This window comes from Salminus brasiliensis, chromosome 4 (genome assembly GCF_030463535.1).
Source record: "Salminus brasiliensis chromosome 4, fSalBra1.hap2, whole genome shotgun sequence".
NCBI classification, from domain to species: domain Eukaryota; kingdom Metazoa; phylum Chordata; class Actinopteri; order Characiformes; family Bryconidae; genus Salminus; species Salminus brasiliensis.
Window position 1 is genome coordinate 12,017,709 of NC_132881.1, and position 19,698 is coordinate 12,037,406.

At 40.8% G+C, this 19,698-nt stretch overlaps 4 non-coding genes across 4 annotated transcripts; all 4 read right to left on the bottom strand.

Annotated features, from left to right (window-relative positions):
- Positions 1-12,976: 12,976 nt before the first annotated feature.
- Positions 12,977-13,050, bottom strand: trnat-agu (transfer RNA threonine (anticodon AGU)). The gene has a single exon. It is a non-coding gene; the product is annotated as a tRNA-Thr (tRNA).
- Positions 13,051-18,506: 5,456 nt separating this feature from the next.
- Positions 18,507-18,580, bottom strand: trnat-agu (transfer RNA threonine (anticodon AGU)). The gene has a single exon. It is a non-coding gene; the product is annotated as a tRNA-Thr (tRNA).
- A 523-nt stretch (positions 18,581-19,103) lies between these two features.
- trnar-ucu (transfer RNA arginine (anticodon UCU)) lies at positions 19,104-19,193 on the bottom strand. Its single transcript is given in 2 exon segments — positions 19,104-19,139; positions 19,157-19,193. It is a non-coding gene; the product is annotated as a tRNA-Arg (tRNA).
- A 236-nt stretch (positions 19,194-19,429) lies between these two features.
- On the bottom strand, positions 19,430-19,503 carry trnat-agu (transfer RNA threonine (anticodon AGU)). Its single transcript has one exon. It is a non-coding gene; the product is annotated as a tRNA-Thr (tRNA).
- Between the last annotated feature and the right edge of the window lie 195 nt (positions 19,504-19,698).

Sequence of the window (19,698 nt, forward strand, 5' to 3'; positions counted from 1 at the left end):
TACAAGAGAAACTGGATGCCCACCAGAGAGATATGAAAAAAGGTACAGTGCATGCTCCACAGGCAACAGTAACAACACGCAGGATGGGTTTTGCACCCATCACCCAAGCTGTTATCAAAAAGGATGAGTCTCACCAACCAGTCCAAGCCCCTAGTCATCTGCAGCACAGCAGTGCTTCACCTATACAATCAACCCCATCTTCTAACCCTACAGCAGCTGAGCCTAGCTTTAAAGAGGTGGTCAGTATGCTTGACAAAGTCCTTTCCCTTTGCACAACGTCACTCTCTCCATGTCAAGAGCAGCACAAGCAAGCCTATAGCTCCCAGGGACAAACACGGCAGACGTGCAGAGTGTGTGGGAAACAAGAACACTCCACATATGATCACTGTAAACTTCATCGGCTGTGTCGCCACTGCCTAAAGCCTGGCCATTTCAAGAGTGAATGTCCAAACACTGCCAAACCACAAGTGAGCAATGTGCAGACCTCTAGCAGTCCTTTAAACTAGCTAGCCCATGTGGTGAGAGGGGAAACATGGGCAGTGTTGATGCTACCCTCATTGAGTCAGACTTTGAGGCAGTTTATGTTAACAGCTGTGCATTCTTACCAGCAGAGAAGACTGCGATTTTTGTGGGCTCACAGAAACTTGAAGGAGCCAGTGACCTGTTCTATACCCCAGTGATAGTCAGTAGCCAAGTTACATTAAAAGGACTGCTCGATTCAGGTTCTATGTCATGTACAATTAGTGAAGAGGGTGAACGGAAACTGAAAAATGCCGGCGTTCTTCCTCGCTCACAGCCAGCACCCAGTAACATTGTGCTCATTGGCTGTGGGGGTTTAACTACTCATCCAAAGTGCATATATGAATTGAACATTGAAGTGTGTCAGGCCAGGTTCATTGTGCCAGCTCTTGTCATTCCCGGCCAGCGTGATGAGTTCATCATTGGTACAAATGTGATCAAACCAGTTATACAAACAATGAAGTCTGATGAGAAGTACTGGCAACTGATATCGTCCAGAACCAGAGATCCAGAATGTGAGCAGCTGCTTGAGTTACTGAGCTGTGTTTCACGGGGGACAGGCCTAGAGACGGCAAGCAAAGTTGGTACAGTAAAACTACGACAAGCAGTTACTCTCCTCCCACAAAAGGAGCATCTGGTGTGGGGAAAGCTTCCAAACAATGTTACTGTTTCACCAGGAGCCACTGTCATAGTTGAGCCTACATCTTCTAGAGCAGGTCCCAGGAATGTTCTGGTTGGAAGAATCATAACACCGATGTGGGGAGATCGCTGGGTGCCGCTGAGAGTTATGAATGCATCCCTGTGCCCTGTTACACTGAGGCGCAACACCAAGCTAGCCGACGTATCCCACTGTCTTGCTGTTGAAGACCTACCTGTCACTCAAGGCTTATCTCAAAGTCAATCTGACAATTGTAACCTTGTATCTCCAAGAGTGATGTCATCACCTGACACTAAGCAGCTGCTTAAAGATTGTGGATTGGGTGATATCGACATTGATGCATGTGAAGTTTCAGAAAAATGGAAAGCTAAGCTGGCTGAGCTGTTGGTGAGATTCCAAGATGTGTTTTCTAAAGGCAAGCTGGACTGTGGTGAGGTGAAAGATTTTGTACATCGGATTCATCTGGCTGATGAACGCCCCTTTAGGCTTCCATACCGCAGGGTTCCACCTGCTCACTACCACAAGTTGAGGGAAGTTCTGAGTGAGATGGAGGAGAAAAACATCATTAGCAAATCAGTGAGTGAATATGCCTCGCCACTCGTCATGGTCTGGAAGAAGAATGGGGATCTACGAATCTGCACTGATTTTCGTTGGCTCAATGCCAAAACTGTTAAAGATGCTCATCCCTTGCCACATCAAGAAGACTGTCTTGCTGCACTGGGTGGAAACACATATTTCAGCACCATGGATTTAACATCAGGATTCTACAACATCCCTCTTCATGAGGCTGATAGGAAATACACCGCTTTTACCACGCCCTTAGGATTATACGAGTACAATCGCCTCCCACAAGGGCTTTCGAATAGCCCGGCTTCATTTATGAGAATGATGCTCTCCATCTTTGGGGACCTGAATTTTTCTACTATTTTGTGCTACTTGGACGACTTGCTTTTGATGGCACCTTCTGAGGAGGAGGCACTGAAACGCCTTGAAGTGGTACTGAGTAGGCTTAGAGCAAACAACCTGAAGCTCTCTCCAAAGAAATGTCATTTTCTGCGCCAGTCTGTGCGATTTCTTGGCCATATCATTAACAGCGAAGGGGTGTCTGCTGACCAAGAGAAAGTGAAGGTCATCTCTGACTTCACAACTAGAGATCTAATGATGGAGGACAGCATCACCCCATCTCAGAAACGGATCAGATCCTTTTTAGGAATGGTGTTGTACTACCAGAATTTCATTCCTGGCTGTTCATCTATTGCAAAACCTTTGTTTGCCCTAACTGCTGGCCAAAAGCGGAAAGTTAGAGGCGACAGAGGCTGCAAGAGACCTGGCACCTTCCGTGAGCTTAAACCTGAGGATTGGACACCAGCTTGTGAGGCAGCGTTTGGGGGACTGAAGAAAGCACTTATAGACAGTGTAGTACTGGCCCACCCCAATTTTGAAAAGCCTTTTCTCCTTTCCACTGATGCATCTCTTGATGGCCTTGGTGCGGTTTTATCACAAGTCCCAGATGGAGAAGACAGAGCTAGGCCAATAGCCTTTGCTAGCAAATCTCTTAGTAGAAGTCAGGCCAATTATCCAGCGCATAGGCTTGAGTTCTTGGCACTTAAGTGGTCTGTGTGTGACAAGTTTAGTCACTGGCTCAAAGGTCACAGATTCACAGTTTGGACAGACAACAATCCTCTCACTTACATCATGACCAAACCAAAGTTAGATGCATGTGAGCAGCGGTGGATTTCCAAACTCGCTCCATACAGTTTTGAAATCAAGCATGTTCCAGGTAAACAGAATATTGTGGCTGATGCCCTGAGCCGAGACCCTTTTGTGAAGCCTATAAGTGAGAGACTCTTGTCAGAATCTTACAGTGCACTAGTGGAGCAGACAAGCAAAGTGGAGGACGAATGTGTTCAGGAAGTTTTTCGTCTGTCATGTCAGCCACAAATGATGGCTACCCTTCCTGCCTGTGATCCGCAGTCAGTGTCTATGTCGAAGGATGATGTCTCTTGTCTCCTCACATCTCATGACTCTTGGGATGATGGGCCTAGGCAGAGAGCTGCTTCCATGGTTGACCATGTAGAGGAACTGATTCCTAGTAGCCAAGACACTTTCCCAACATGGTCCATTGAGGAACTGAGGTCACATCAACTACAAGACACTTCAATAGCAAGAGCACTGTTCTATGTTGAAAGGAAGCGTAGGCCAACCAGACGTGAGCGCTTCAATGAAACACCAGAGTCTTTAAAAGTACTAAAACATTGGGAGAAGCTGACACTGATAAATGGCATTCTGTACAGAGTTTCCAAAGATCCAGCGACCAAGCACAAGAGATTTCAGTTTGTTTTGCCTGAGTCGCTGAAAAAGGATGCCCTGACTGGTATTCATGATCTGGCTGGACACCAGGGTCAGCCACGTACACTTTCTCTTGCCCGACAGCGTTTTTTCTGGTGTAACATGGAGAAAGACATTAGGAACTATGTCAAGTCCTGTCAGAGGTGTGTTTTCGGCAAGACTCCAGAACCTTCAGCTAGAGCCCCACTGGAGAGCATTAAAACTACTGCTCCACTGGACCTGGTCTGTATAGATTTTTGGTCGGCTGAAGACAACAACAACAAATCAGTAGATGTTTTGGTACTAACAGACCACTTCACTAAGTTAGCACATGCTTTTCCCTGTCAAGATCAAACAGCTAAGAAGGTAGCAAAAAAGCTCTGGGACAACTTCTTCTGTGTATATGGATTCCCAGCACGTATCCATTCTGACCAGGGAGCAAATTTCGAAAGTGAGCTCATCGCTGAGCTTCTGGAGTTGGCTGGCGTTGTGAAATCCAGGACCTCTCCTTACCACCCTATGGGTAATGGAGGCACAGAGAGGTTTAATAGGACGCTGGGGAACATGTTAAGGTCCTTGCCCCCAAAATCAAAGCAGAAGTGGCCCCAGATGATTCAAACATTAACATTTGTGTACAACTGTACTGTACATGAGACCTCTGGCTTTGCTCCCTTTTATTTGATGTTTGGCAGGGTGCCGAGACTTCCTGTCGACCTGATGTTTAGGAATGTGCTTCAGGATGAGAGGGTCTGTGATTATCACACATATGTCAAATCGCTGGTGAGTGACCTTCAATCAGCCATGCTGTTAGCACAGAAAAATTCAGCTGCAAAACAGGATCACCAGGCCCAGCAATACAACAAGAAGGTCAAAGGTCTCTCTCTGTCAGTTGGTGACCAAGTCCTAGTAGCTAACAAAGGGTGCAAAGGGAAACGCAAGCTTGCTGACAAGTGGGAGCCATGTATCTACACAATTGTGTCTTCCAAGCCATCGCTACACATTTACAAAGTTCGGGGTCGGGATGGAAACGAACGAGTGCTGCACAGAAATCTCCTTCTTCCAGTCAACTTTCTTCCCATAGACAAGACACAGAGTGAAGTCTCTGGTTTTGTCAATGATAGTGTGGAAAGCCGATCTCTATGTACAGGGGGTTCTGAACGGGATTACGATTCAGTGTTTCCCAATGCAACAGCTTCACCTTCCATGGCCAGGGCCTTGTCCACAGTTGATAGCCTAGATGACAGCTGGACACTCTCTTGGGTTCAGGAGCACTCTACAGAACCGAGCAGAGCCGCTGGTCTGGCAGAGGAAGAATTTGACATTCAGAGCCACAGTGAATCGCGGATGGGCATTCTTACTGAAGAGCTCCCTCATGACAACATTTCCCATTTGTCCAGCCCAAGCCCTAGACTATCCAGAGCAACAGATTGTTCCGATCAAAGCCATGACCATCTTACTTCTAGATTTGGCAGAGCTATAAAGCCAGTCCGCAGGTTGATAGAGTCGATGGTCCAGCTGGAAGCTATATTTGGTGTAGCTGTACCTATCCCTAAAGTTATTCAGGTCTAAGCTGATTACAGAGTAAGCACTTTTCTTTCTAAGTTCCATGTATAGTCAGCTGTTGTATGGGTGTAAAAGGCACCTTGTGTATTTGTGGACTGACTAGAGAGCTGATCATTCTCTGTCTCTTCATAACCTTTAACTAGGTAGCTTCTAAGCTGTTGAACATACCAGTTTTTCAGTGGGTATGGTGCTGGCTGGTTTGGATGTTTTTCTTGTTTATTTTTTTTATTTATTTATTTTTTTGCATCTGCTTGTTTGACTTTCCATGTTTATTATTGTTCCCCAAATGGTTCTAAATTTTGTGTAATTCTAGGGGGGTGAGTGTAACCAAGTTAAAAAAGCTATATATGGTTTTAATGTTATAATTACACAAAATTCCTCTCTATAAGGTGGCTCGTATTGGTGCTGGGCAGTTTAAATTAGGACCTCCCCTTCCCTTCTCCTCCTCTTCCCCTGCCTCCTCCCTTTTGACTTCGGTCTGTATGAGGAGGTAGGTATCTCTGAGTGCCTCAGGGTTAATCCTTATTAATCTTAATTTTCTTAGTTCATAAATATCTCAACATAAGTATATATATATTCCTGGGCTCATAATCAACACTTGTATTGTATTGTATTTTGCTGATGGTCAATGTTAGAGTGAGTTATACTGCTGCACATATTGCTAGCATCGTGCAGCATGGCCTATGCAGTATACCAGTCGGCTGAGCTAATTGGTTTTATATTCTTTTCCTATGAGGAGCGAGGAGAGAGTGATGCACGGGCTGCCCAACACTAAAACAGCTATATTATTTCTGTTATCAGAATAAAAGCCACACAACGAAACAACGCAGAGTCCCTTTGTCTGTTGGTGACAGTGGTATCATCATCCACCGGTTACACTAGTATCGAGAAAAGATCAAAACCCCTGGGGTCACGCTGTGCTTACTCACAATAAAATACATCATCTTACAACTCATTTACAAAATAATATCAATAGATTATACATATCAAAACTACTATTTGTACATGTAGTGTATTTAGAGTACAGACAGTAATAATTGACAAGTTTAAATGTGGCACATTGGAATTCATCAACAACGGTGTTCCTTGATGGTGAGTGTTCCTTGATGGTGAGTCGGGATAGATGAATTTACAATGTCCTTGTTCAAAAGATCTTCAGATCTCTCGATTAGTAGTGTCCATCAACATCTGACCCCTTTTCTGCCTCTTGGGATCTCTGAATACCAGTCCAGTGGTACTCCCCACGCTAGTCTGAAGGGAAAGATAGAAACAACAGCCAATATCTTTTCTTCAAAACATCAAATGCAGATTTCACAACAACAGTATTATACGTGTCAAACTATTACTACTCAGTAAATCATCTTTCAAGCCACCCTTTTCAGCCATACTATCATATACTTAAATCCCCTTTTACATAACCTGTGGTAATATAACATAGGTGTTATAACTTATGATAAAAGACTTGATTCATTAAATTAAAGTCATAATTCAATTAGATACTCAGAATGGATATTTATCCACCAAATCACCTTCTAATACTAATCCCTCATCTTCTTCTGAATCTGTCCTAGGTAATAATGGCAGTTGAATTTGTTCCCCCGGCATTACAATTCCAACCCATCTTAAAATCATTGCCTTAGCAAAAGTCAATATCAGTGTGCAACAACAGAACATTACACATAGCGACAAAAGCGCAGCACCAAACAACTGAGCCAACAATGTTCCCACATAACGATTGAATCCAGCTTTTTGCAGAATTTCTTCCATGCCCGGCACTCCCAGGAGATTAGCAAGAAGTCTTTTAATATCTCCTACAGCAGGTTGTGTTCCCACCATAATCTCTTCCAACTTTGCGATCCAAGGATGTGCTCCGTCTTGTAGAGTTGGCAATTTTTTCAAAACATCAGACATGTCTGTATTCTGCCAAGGCTTGTATTCCAATGTCTGTCCTCGGATGATCACTGGACACATCTTGTCACATGATGTTCCTTTTCTTGGGCGCAATGCATATCCCTTGTCCACTTTCTGAGAGCCTTCCATCCTTGATTCCTTCTTCTGCATGTGTAGCTCCTTCAGTTGTTTTTCCAGTCTTTTCTGCTTCTCTAAACTCATAGCAGTGTCCACATGAGAAAGGCATTGGTCTATACGCCTCTCTACATTTCTCATATCCCTGTCGATGTCTTCTTCCATTCTTGAACTGGCTGTGGTCGGGAAGAATCCTCTTGAAGTGCAAAGACTTGTGGGTCCCTTGTCTTGGTCGTCGTCTTCATTTTCACTTTCATCAGAACTTTCATCAGTGGAGTCCTCATACCGTCTAGTCTTGCCTCCTCTCCTTTCTGCCCTCACCAGGATCCGTCTGACTGCTGCATCATATCCTCCTCTGGCTTCTTCCCAAGCACTCTGATCCACATCATCTCCAACTTTTGTCCTCCTGGTCTTCACTGCACCTTCGATTTGCAAACATGTTGTTTTCTTCTTACTTTTGGAAATTGGATACATCTTTATAATAGTTTCTGCTTTGCCTGCTTCCACTATTCGGTCGTCCTCATCTCTGATACGATAGTCTCCCTCTTGAGTGATCACTGGAAGCTGGGGATAGATCTCCTTAGACGTCACCTCCTTCTCATATGGTGGGGGATTTTTTACTGGGTTGACATGTGAAAATGGTGCACTTATTTCTGCCATCTGCTTTTCTGTGCCCCTTACCTGTCTCTCTATGTCTTCTGCACTCCTCTCTCTCTTATCCTTTGCTGCTCTAACCAATTTCTGTCCCTCTTGTTCAAACAACTGAAGAATGCCAAGCTCCATCTGTCTCTTCTCCTTACGTTGTTCCCCCTTCTTACCTTTCTTTTGGTTTGCCTTGTATGTAGCCACAAGCACCTGCATTACCTTAATTACATCTGGATTAAGAGTCCCCTCCACTGGCCATGGTTGGTCAATGTCAGGCCAACGCTTATGCCATTTCTCTGATGTTTTAGTTATGCCTTTAATTAATGGATTATTTTTCTTAACCACATCAACAGGAGTAATACCTTTTGAAGTGTTGGTACCCATAGTTGGCATACTAATAGCCTCTCTATGTTATTTAAGTATGGAAAAAAAAAAGATGACTTAAATAATTGAAGTTACTACCCTTTCACTATCTACTTACAATTATACTATGTATTTGTAAATTACTTGGATGGTTATTGAAATTAAGTGGATGGGTTATTAAAAATATACTGAGGTTTGCCAACTCCAGAACAACCCAGACCTTAAAGATGTATGACCACTATGCAATAGTAAATTCTCCTAAAGTAAGACTGATGCCACCAAATACTTTTGAATCTAATCTCCCCAAAAAACACAAGATATTACAATAGTAAATGCTCCAATGTATCTCTATGCAGACTACATGTCTTAACAAAAATGTGTAACCCCCAAATACTTTCTCCTGCGTATTCAAATTCACTAACCAATCAGTCTGTTGCCAAGCTTCATACAGAGTCCTTTAAACTGTAAGTATTATGCAATTAATAGTACTATAACTGTGACTGCACATGTTTTTAAGTGCAGGTGTGTACAGGGAAGTAATTTGTGGAAAAACACACTAGCCTGATCTGCCGTCAGCACAGCTTCTTCCACTCAGTCCACGTAACTCTTCTGTCCCGTCGCTCACCAGCAGCCCCTCCTTACTTCCTTTTTCTGCCTCCTCTCACATCCCATAAAAGAGAAAAGGAGAATCACGCCAGAGTTAATATTGTCATAAACTCTCAAGGTCCATAACAATTCACTGTAAACATACATTTTCCATCCTATTTCCATCCACTTTCCATACATCTTCCTTCTGTTCCTACATACTATAATACCATCTTGAACCATTCTTCATATCCCCAAGGGACTCTTGGCCTACTGCCAACATAGTTTCTCAACTATCATCATAACATAGACTATTCCGCTTAAAACCAATTTAACACTCTTCACCTTTTTAAGCCCAAGTGTATATTTATGTTGACATGCCTGACTCTCCCTTAGCCAGGGGTCATAGGTCAACCAGAAACATATGTGTGCAAAGCCTATCTTCACACTAGTATGTATGGTGGATAGTCCCCTTTCTCCCGCTGTGCAGAAAGGGAGAGAAATACCAGCAAAACAGAAAAACTAATTTAACCCATCGAGGCTCACTAGTTCCTCTCATAAAGTAACCCTGTGTAAGGTAACTACCAACATGAGTGATACTAGTAAAACAACATTATCATCATAATGGTCTGTCATGCACCCTGAACAATTTATATAACAGTTCATACTGGGTCTAATAATCACTTAGGTTTAATGCATTCTCAAAGCACAACCAGCACTCCAAGCCACACACTCACTGCACTCACTGCCACAGAACACCAATAAAATCACCACCTCCATTATAATAATCCCAAAGACAGTTGGCTAGAAGCACTATAATAGTCTATTCTTCAACACAAGCCATACCAAGAACATCACTGTACCCATTTCAATACAGGAAAAACAACAACCTTAGACATCTTTTCCCCCATACAAAACAAACCAACCATTCTGCTATTACTATTCTCTAGTCATACTTCTTATGAACACATATTTAACAAGACTAATATTATTATTATAATATATTATCTCATATGACACCACAACCAAACTCTTAACCATGAACCATCATTTCTCATCATAGGAAAAATCTCACTCTACCAGGCCCCTGTGCTCCTGCATATCTTGTCATTAACACTGCATTACACATCTGGCGCTCAGCCACGCCTTAGCCATTGCAAAACACAGAATCACAAACCTACTACTAAATTCCTTTAGTAACCACTCGCCTTTATATAGTTATATGCAAACACAAAGTGTATATTTAATACACTCCTCTACTTATCTTACATTATGGCTATCATATTATATCAACATTCTACAATCAGTATTAATTTCATTTATTCCTTCTCAACATTAACATACCAGAGACTATTCTCCTACATTGCTGAACAATACTACTCATCTCAACCATATATAAACTTTCCTTCAAATTAGACATACTACTAATATCACATCTTCTACATGCACATATATACATGTATATATATATATGTAACTTTGAATTGATTTAAATTTGTCTCTCAGATGGTAGGTTGAAATTACACTTTAAAAACCCACATTCCAGGATCCACACGACAATCACAGGACTTATTAACAGTATTCTTGTACTGTACATGACCTGGTGCCAATATGGGCTGCTTTGGTGGTTTATGAAATTTTACCCTTACCTATCTCCCTCTCTGTTATCCAGACAGGGCTCATTAATTTTCCTATACCTCATTCCAACCCACACATCTGAGAAACCTATTTATTTAACATTACTGTTCTACAATCATTATCACTTAACTATGTTTATGGGATCCCTTTATCTATTATTTGCCATTAAACAACAACACAGACTAGACATACAACACATAACATTTACTCCTTTTTCCTCTCTCTATGGGCCCCCATATTTTCCTTTAAATTTACAACCTCCCACAAAGGTACACATGGTCTGAAACAATATCAGAATTAATTTAAATTGCATGTCCCCTTTAAATCTTTTCATAACCTCAATTAATCTGGCTTTTATTGCTTCTGGTGCACAGACTCAAATACAGCTCCTCCTCCCCGTAAGGAGTGACTCTCAGGCCCCATACTTTTGTCAGAAGAGACCTCCTGCAAGGCATAGGATCTCAGAAAGCCAACGAGATCGGGTATTTGACCATATGCATGTTTTTTTTTTTGTTTTTTTTTGTTTTTTTTCAATAAAAGCCAACATTATGGAGAGTTTGAGAATTACTCTCCTCTTACCAAACATATCCCTTTTAACCCAGACAAAACATGACAAAGAAAGGGAGGAGGGTACCAGCCCCTCAGCCTCCACACACAGACTGACACACACACGTAAATCCCTGGGCACGCGCGCACACACACACCCCAAGTCGACTGTTTTAAGCTAACCCTTAAGTCTTCTCTTCTGTGCACTATACCCTTTTCTCTTTACTTCTGACACTTAGATAAGTACTCACCCCTCTTTTCTTTTTTCTCTTGTACTACCCTTTTTACTCTAAAAACCCCTTCTTTTCTCTTGTAACACCCCTTCTTTTCTTCTCTTAAACTTCCCATATTTCTCTTTTTCTTCTATAACACCCCACATTTCTCTTTGATTTTCCGTAACATCCCATAGTACTTGTCTTCTTCTATAACACCCCATGTTTCTTCTCTTAAAAACCCCCCATATTTCTCTTATATCACCCTGGTAAGCTAACTTTCATACTGTAACCTGAACCTGCTCACGTCTTACAATCCTAAGAGAGACAAGGGCCCTAGCTCTCAAAGCCTGCGTGGCGCAAATTAACATGGCCTTATCAATGTTACTCACTGCTTTTTCAACAACACCCCTTTTGTGTTCCTCATTTTCCTTATACCTTGTCAGTACTCTTGTTCCTACATATTTTTCTCATTCCTTACACCCCCGTATTGTGGTGGCACAACCCACAAACAACCCAAATTTAGAACAGAGTCTCCTCCCAAATAATGTCACAACCTCATGTGTTACAATTGCACTCAGTGCAGCCTCACAGCACACACCCCAGCATAACGCTGAAACCCAAGCTCGAATAGTGAGAAAAGTGCTCACCGTGTATTGTTGGCTCACGAGCAAAAGTTTTCCACGTGGTACCGTCTGGTGCCGCCGGAAGTCACAGCTGGGTCCCTGTTCGGGCGCCAAAATTTGTCGTCTCGGTTCGTCTTCCTCTGGAGATGGACTTGTTATTCAAAAAGGAGAGTCTGTAACCACCGTCTTTAGTTGTAACAATAATATATTTTATTTCAATCGAAAGAACAGTGTGGAGAGAGTCTGCCAATTCTGGGTGCCCTTCGGTCTCTCTCTTCCCGACTTAGGAATACCTTGAGTTTTTATACCCTATTTCACGTCACATTCTGCTGGAATGTTGCCATATATGGAATGTTTACATTTCATCCATAGGGAACAGCCATTAGCTCCCCCATTACCTAAGTGGTCCATGGCCACATCTGGACAGCGTTTAAATCACTGACACGTCTGCCCAAAGGGATGTCCAAATCTAAACAGCATCTTATGTCTGTTCAATTTGTGTATATTTGGTCAAGAAACGGGGCCCCCTTTCTTTTCTACATCTGCAAAGCCAATGAATATACTACAAAAGCTTGTCTCAATTGCTTAAACCTATCATATACATGTACAGAGAACTAGACCTTGTCACACAGAATGTACACACAAAACTTAGCATCTTTTGTTTACCCTTCAGGTTCATTTTAAACATCTTTTAATGGATAAGCAAACATCATTTTGATTCAGAAAAGGCTAAAATCCAACATTTCAAACTGCTTCATCTCACTTTTCACAAATACATGCAGAATCTTCTGCAGCACAAATATGTTCCAATACCCCAACATCAAACAGAATATTTCTGAAAGTTTGAAATTGCTATTAATTAGGTAAAAAGACTAGAGAAAATCTTGCAAATAACAGTACAAAAAGGTAGTAGACAGAGCTATAAAGAAAAGGAAACACTCTCGACTCTGGTGGGACTCGAACCCAAAACCTCTGAATTGCTCCAGCTATGCATCTAGAAGTCCAATGCCCTAACCATTGCCCCACAGAACCCAGTTGAAGAAACTGGATCCTTGGCCAACCTTCCTATAACATAACAGTAGTGCTGCTAATATTTGAGGCAAATAATGAATTTAATATGCATATGTAAATCCCAGTGGTCTGATGATTATCTGCAAGTCTAAGCACACACCAAAGCTCTGCATACTGTTAGTCATAGTCTGACGCCAATAAAAAATTTGTTGATTTACTCATTGTAGCAGTTACTGATTAAAGATTACCCAAGGAAAAGGCACCGCTGGGATTCGAACCCAAGACCTCCTGTTTACTAGACAGGCGCTATAACCAACTAAGCCACGGCGCCCTACCTGACTAATTTTCTATATCAATACAATTTAGCTTCAGGCAAACTCAAAAACATTCTCTTACACATAAACTTCACACAGACAGCAATTACAACTTCCCTGATTAGGAACCTCTGCATTTTCCAGAAACAAATAACATCAACTCTGAAAGCTTGTCTCAATTGCTTAAACCTATCATATACATGTACAGAGTACTAGACCTTGTCATACAGAATGTACACACAAAACTTAGCATCTTTTGTTTACCCTTCAGGTTCCGTTTAAACATCTTTTAATGCATCAGCAAACGTCATTCTGATTCAGAAAAGGCTAAAATCCAACATTTCAAACTGCTTCATCTCACTTTTCACAAATACATGCAGAATCTTCTGCAGCACAAATATGTTCCAATACCCCAACTTCAAACAGAATATTTCTGAAAGTTTGAAATTGCTATTAATTAGGTAAAAAGACTAGAGAAAATCTTGCAAATAAAAGTACAAAAAGGTAGTAGACAGAGCTATAAAGAAGAGGAAACACTCTCGACTCCGGTGGGACTCGAACCCACAACCATTGAATTGCCCCAGCTATTTATCTAGAAGTCCAATGCGCTATCCATTGCACCACAGAGCACAGGTGAAGAAGCTGGTTCCTTGGCCAACCTTCCTATAAAATAACAGTAGTGCTGCTAATATTTGAGGCAAACAATGAATTTACTATGCATATGTAAATCCCAGTGGTCTGATGATTATCTGCAAGTCTAAGCACACACCAAAGCTCTGCATACTGTTAGTCATAGTCTGACGCCAATAAAAAAAAGGGTTGATTTACTCATTGTAGCAGTTACTGATTAAAGATTACCCAAGGAAAAGGCACCGCTGGGATTCAAACCCAGGATCACCTATTTACTAGACAGGCGCTATAACCAACTAAGCCACGGCGCCCTACCTGACTAATTTTCTATATCAATACAATATAGCTTCAGGCAAACTCAAAAACATTCTCTTACACATAAACTTCACACAGACAGCAATTACAACTTCCCTGATTAGGAACCTCTGCATTTTCCAGAAACAAATAACATCAACTCTGAAAGCTTGTCTCAATTGCTTAAACCTATCATATACATGTACAGAGTACTAGACCTTGTCACACAGAATGTACACACAAAACTTAGCATCTTTTGTTTACCCTTCAGGTTCCGTTTAAACATCTTTTAATGCATCAGCAAACGTCATTCTGATTCAGAAAAGGCTAAAATCCAACATTTCAAACTGCTTCATCTCACTTTTCACAAATACACGCAGAATCTTCTGCAGCACAAATATGTTCCAATACCCCAACTTCAAACAGAATATTTCTGAAAGTTTGAAATTGCTATTAATTAGGTAAAAAGACTAGAGAAAATCTTGCAAATAACAGTACAAAAAGGTAGTAGACAGAGCTATAAAGAAGAGAAAACACTCTCAACTCTGGTGGGACTCGAACCCAAAACCTCTGAATTGCTCCAGCTATGCATCTAGAAGTCCAATGCGCTATCCATTGCACCACAGAGCACAGGTGAAGAAGCTGGTTCCTTGGCCAACCTTCCTATAAAATAACAGTAGTGCTGCTAATATTTGAGGCAAACAATGAATTTACTATGCATATGTAAATCCCAGTGGTCTGATGATTATCTGCAAGTCTAAGCACACACCAAAGCTCTGCATACTGTTAGTCATAGTCTGACGCCAATAAAAAAAAGGGTTGATTTACTCATTGTAGCAGTTACTGATTAAAGATTACCCAAGGAAAAGGCACCGCTGGGATTCAAACCCAGGATCACCTATTTACTAGACAGGCGCTATAACCAACTAAGCCACGGCGCCCTACCTGACTAATTTTCTATATCAATACAATATAGCTTCAGGCAAACTCAAAAACATTCTCTTACACATAAACTTCACACAGACAGCAATTACAACTTCCCTGATTAGGAACCTCTGCATTTTCCAGAAACAAATAACATCAACTCTGAAAGCTTGTCTCAATTGCTTAAACCTATCATATACATGTACAGAGTACTAGACCTTGTCACACAGAATGTACACACAAAACTTAGCATCTTTTGTTTACCCTTCAGGTTCCGTTTAAACATCTTTTAATGCATCAGCAAACGTCATTCTGATTCAGAAAAGGCTAAAATCCAACATTTCAAACTGCTTCATCTCACTTTTCACAAATACACGCAGAATCTTCTGCAGCACAAATATGTTCCAATACCCCAACTTCAAACAGAATATTTCTGAAAGTTTGAAATTGCTATTAATTAGGTAAAAAGACTAGAGAAAATCTTGCAAATAACAGTACAAAAAGGTAGTAGACAGAGCTATAAAGAAGAGAAAACACTCTCAACTCTGGTGGGACTCGAACCCAAAACCTCTGAATTGCTCCAGCTATGCATCTAGAAGTCCAATGCGCTATCCATTGCACCACAGAGCACAGGTGAAGAAGCTGGTTCCTTGGCCAACCTTCCTATAAAATAACAGTAGTGCTGCTAATATTTGAGGCAAACAATGAATTTACTATGCATATGTAAATCCCAGTGGTCTGATGATTATCTGCAAGTCTAAGCACACACCAAAGCTCTGCATACTGTTAGTCATAGTCTGACGCCAATAAAAAAAAGGGTTGATTTACTCATTGTAGCAGTTACTGATTAAAGATTACCCAAGGAAAAGGCACCGCTGGGATTCAAACCCAGGATCACCTATTTACTAGACAGGCGCTATAACCAACTAAGCCACGGCGCCCTACCTGACTAATTTTCTATATCAATACAATATAGCTTCAGGCAAACTCAAAAACATTCTCTTACACATAAACTTCACACAGACAGCAATTACAACTTCCCTGATTAGGAACCTCTGCATTTTCCAGAAACAAATAACATCAACTCTGAAAGCTTGTCTCAATTGCTTAAACCTATCATATACATGTACAGAGTACTAGACCTTGTCACACAGAATGTACACACAAAACTTAGCATCTTTTGTTTACCCTTCAGGTTCCATTTAAACATCTTTTAATGCATCAGCAAACGTCATTCTGATTCAGAAAAGGCTAAAATCCAACATTTCAAACTGCTTCATCTCACTTTTCACAAATACACGCAGAATCTTCTGCAGCACAAATATGTTCCAATACCCCAACTTCAAACAGAATATTTCTGAAAGTTTGAAATTGCTATTAATTAGGTAAAAAGACTAGAGAAAATCTTGCAAATAACAGTACAAAAAGGTAGTAGACAGAGCTATAAAGAAGAGAAAACACTCTCAACTCTGGTGGGACTCGAACCCAAAACCTCTGAATTGCTCCAGCTATGCATCTAGAAGTCCAATGCCCTAACCATTGCCCCACAGAGCCTATTTGAAGAAACTGGATCCTTGGCCAACCTTCCTATAACAGTAGTGCTGCTAATATTTGAGGCAAATAATGAATTTAATATGCATATGTAAATCCCAGTGGTCTGATGATTATCTGCAAGTCTAAGCACACACCAAAGCTCTGCATACTGTTAGCCATAGTCTGACGCCAATAAAAAAAAGGGTTGATTTACTCATTGTAGCAGTTACTGATTAAAGATTACCCAAGGAAAAGGCACCGCTGGGATTCCAACCAAGGATCTCCTGTTTACTAGACAGGCGCTATAACCAACTAAGACACGGCACCCTAACTGACTGGTTTTCTATATCAACACAATATAGCTTCAGGCAAACTTAAAAACATTCTCTTGCATACAAACTTTACACAGACAGCAAAAACAACTTCCCTGATTAGGAACCTCTGCATTTTCCAGAAACAAATAACATCAACTCTGAAAGCTTGTCTCAATTGCTTAAACCTATCATATACATGTACAGAGTACTAGACCTTGTCACGCAGAATGTACACACAAAACTTAGCATCTTTTGTTTACCCTTCAGGTTCTGTTTAAACATCTTTTAATGGATCAGCAAACATCATTCTGATTCAGAAAAGGCTAAAATCCTACATTTCAAACTGCTTCATCTCACTTTTCACAAATACATGCAGAATCTTCTGCAGCACAAATATGTTCCAATACCCCAACATCAAACAGAATATTTCTGAAAGTTTGAAATTGCTATTAATTAGGTAAAAAGACTAGAGAAAATCTTGCAAATAAAAGTACAAAAAGGTAGTAGACAGAGCTATAAAGAAGAGGAAACACTCTCGACTCTGGTGGGACTCGAACCCACAACCTTTGAATTGCTCCAGCTATTTATCTAGAAGTCCAAGGCGCTATCCATTGTGCCACAGAGCCCAGGTGAAGAAACTGGTTCCTTGGCCAACCTTCCTATAAAATAACAGTAGTGCTGCTAATATTTGAGGCAAATAATAAATTTACTATGCATATGTAAATCCCAGTGGTCTGATGATTATCTGCAAGTCTAAGCACACACCAAAGCTCTGCATACTGTTAGTCATAGTCTGACGCCAATAAAAAAGGGTTGATTTACTCATTGTAGCAGTTACTGATTAAAGATTACCCAAGGAAAAGGCACCGCTGGGATTCCAAGCCAGGATCTCCTGTTTACTAGACAGGCGCTATAACCAACTAAGCCACAGCACCCTACCTGACTGCTTTTCTATATCAACACAATATAGCTTCAGGCAAACTCAAAAACATTCTCTTGCATACAAACTTCACATAGACAGCAAAAACAACTTCCCTGATTAGGAACCTCTGCATTTTCCAGAAACAAATAACATCAACTCTGAAAGCTTGTCTCAATTGCTTAAACCTATCATATACATGTACAGAGTACTAGACCTTGTCACGCAGAATGTACACACAAAACTTAGCATCTTTTGTTTACCCTTCAGGTTCCGTTTAAACATCTTTTAATGGATCAGTAAACATCATTCTGACTCAGAAAAGGCTAAAATCCAACATTTCAAACTGCTTCATCTCACTTTTCACAAATACATGCAGAATCTTCTGCAGCACAAATATGTTCCAATACCCCAACATCAAACAGAATATTTCTTAAAGTTTGAAATTGCTATTAATTAGGTAAAAAGACTAGAGAAAATCTTGCAAATAAAAGTACAAAAAGGTAGTAGACAGAGCTTTAAAGAAGAGGAAACACTCTCGACTCTGGTGGGACTCGAACCCTTTGAATTGCTCCAGCTATTTATCTAGAAGTCCAATGCGCTATCCATTGCGCCACAGAGCCCAGGTGAAGAAACGGGTTCCTTGGCCAACCTTCCTATAAAATAACAGTAGTGCTGCTAATATTTGAGGCAAATAATAAATTTACTATGCATATGTAAATCCCAGTGGTCTGATGATTATCTGCAAGTCTAAGCACACACCAAAGCTCTGCATACTGTTAGTCATAGTCTGACGCCAATAAAAAAAGGGTTGATTTACTCATTGTAGCAGTTACTGATTAAAGATTACCCAAGGAAAAGGCACCGCTGGGATTCGAACCCAGGATCTCCTGTTTACTAGACAGGCGCTATAACCAACTAAGCCACGGCGCCCTACATGACTGGTTTTCTATATCAATACAATGTAGCTTCAGGCAAACTCAAAAACATTCTCTTGCATACAAACTTTACACAGACAGCAAAAACAACTTCCCTGATTAGGAACCTCTGCATTTTCCAGAAACAAATAACATCAACTCTGAAAGCTTGTCTCAATTGCTTAAACCTATCATATACATGTACAGAGTACTAGACCTTGTCACGCAGAATGTACACACAAAACTTAGCATCTTTTGTTTACCCTTCAGGTTCTGTTTAAACATCTTTTAATGGATCAGCAAACATCATTCTGATTCAGAAAAGGCTAAAATCCTACATTTCAAACTGCTTCATCTCACTTTTCACAAATACATGCAGAATCTTCTGCAGCACAAATATGTTCCAATACCCCAACATCAAACAGAATATTTCTTAAAGTTTGAAATTGCTATTAATTAGGTAAAAAGACTAGAGAAAATCTTGCAAAAAAAAGTACAAAAAGGTAGTAGACAGAGCTTTAAAGAAGAGGAAACACTCTCGACTCTGGTGGGACTCGAACCCACAACTTTTGAATTGCTCCAGCTATTTATCTAGAAGTCCAATGCGCTATCCATTGCGCCACAGAGCCCAGGTGAAGAAACGGGTTCCTTGGCCAACCTTCCTATAAAATAACAGTAGTGCTGCTAATATTTGAGGCAAATAATAAATTTACTATGCATATGTAAATCCCAGTGGTCTGATGATTATCTGCAAGTCTAAGCACACACCAAAGCTCTGCATACTGTTAGTCATAGTCTGACGCCAATAAAAAAAGGGTTGATTTACTCATTGTAGCAGTTACTGATTAAAGATTACCCAAGGAAAAGGCACCGCTGGGATTCGAACCCAGGATCTCCTGTTTACTAGACAGGCGCTATAACCAACTAAGCCACGGCGCCCTACATGACTGGTTTTCTATATCAATACAATGTAGCTTCAGGCAAACTCAAAAACATTCTCTTGCATACAAACTTTACACAGACAGCAAAAACAACTTCCCTGATTAGGAACCTCTGCATTTTCCAGAAACAAATAACATCAACTCTGAAAGCTTGTCTCAATTGCTTAAACCTATCATATACATGTACAGAGTA